General features: G+C 72.9%; 1 long non-coding RNA gene across 1 annotated transcript; it reads right to left on the minus strand.

Annotated features, from left to right (window-relative positions):
- Window positions 1-83: 83 nt before the first annotated feature.
- LOC109289400 lies at window positions 84-1,279 on the minus strand. Its single transcript, XR_002095352.1, has 2 exons — window positions 772-1,279; window positions 84-273 (listed from the first exon to the last, which is right to left on the minus strand). It is a non-coding gene; the product is annotated as an uncharacterized LOC109289400 (long non-coding RNA).
- Window positions 1,280-1,285: the final 6 nt, after the last annotated feature.

Genomic DNA, 1,285 nt, shown 5'->3' on the forward strand with positions numbered 1-1,285 from the left:
TGGGGCCGCGGTGGGCCGGGCTCTCCCGCCAGCCCCGGGCGCCCTTCCCCGGCGGGGGGCTCGGAGCAGGGCCGTGCCCGCCCGTTACCTTGCTCCGGCTGCCAGGGGCGCTGATGGCCAGCTCGTGCGCCAGCTCCCTGGCTGGCTCCTTAAGGTACCACCACTGGATTTCCAAGGAGTAAGAGGTGGATCCGCTGGCCCGAAAAGCGCAGGGCATCTCAATATCGTCTCCCTCCCTAACAGTCACATCTTTGGGAACTTCGGTGAATGTCGCTGGGAGGAGGAGACACAATGACAAGGGGCTGGTTAGGGGGGATCAAGCCCTGTCCGTGCGGTCCGAGCCGCTCCCGCTCCTGCTCCGCGCGGGGATCCTGGCGCGCCGGCGCTCAGCCACCATCGCCCGGGGCCGCCGGGCCGGGCCGGGCCGGGGAGGCGAGGAGGGCGGGCCACCTCGCAGCATCGGGCCGCCCTGGGACCGGGGCTCCGGCTCCCAGGTCCCGGCGGTGTCCTGCGTCCGAGCGACGCCCCCGGTCCTTGCAGCGCAGCAGCGTGAAATCCCGCAGCCCCGGCTCGGTTTCCTCCGGCTGCGAGAGCTTTGCCCCCCCGAGCCCGGCGTCTCCTTTCCATCCGTCCAGGGACAAGGCGCTGCCCAGAGCCGCCAGCCCCAGCCCTTCCCCTGCCCCCTGCCCGCGCTCCCAGTCCTTCCCGGGGGGCTGCCTGCCCGCCTGCCTGCCTGCCGGAGGAGGAGGGCGGGCAAAGCCGGCTACTTACCATCGGCAACGAAGAGCAGCGGTGCATTGAACATCAGGTAACAAAGGGCGCCGAAGAGCCCCCGATTTCCCATTTCATATATGTCGGCTTCAGAGTGAAGGGCGAGGAGAGAAGGCGGCGCGGTGCGGTCAGCGCCCGCCTAGGAGATCTCCACTCCCATGGCCGTGGGGAGACGCGGGGCCGGGGCCAGGCTCCTTCCCGGCCCGCGAGCTACCCTGTGGCGCCTGCCGGGGCCGCGGGCGCCTGGCAGCCGAGGTCCCATCCACGCCGCGCGCTGCCGGCAGGTGCAATCCCGGACCTGGCCTCGCTCGTCTCCCGCCCCGGATTCAACTGCCCTGCGCCGAGCCGGGCGCGGGGCTGTCCAGGGGCAGGGGCAGGATCCTGGGCTCCGCTCCGAGCCCCATCACAGCGGCGCGCCCGGTTCCGGTCCCGGTCCCGGTCCCGGCCCCAGCCCCCTCCTCCCGCCGGACCCGGGGCGGCTCCGCCCGCTCGGCTGCCGTCGGGGGGCTCCGGG

Source organism: Gavialis gangeticus, unplaced genomic scaffold (genome assembly GCF_001723915.1).
Source record: "Gavialis gangeticus isolate Ggan-Ray unplaced genomic scaffold, GavGan_comp1, whole genome shotgun sequence".
NCBI classification, from domain to species: Eukaryota; Metazoa; Chordata; order Crocodylia; family Gavialidae; genus Gavialis; species Gavialis gangeticus.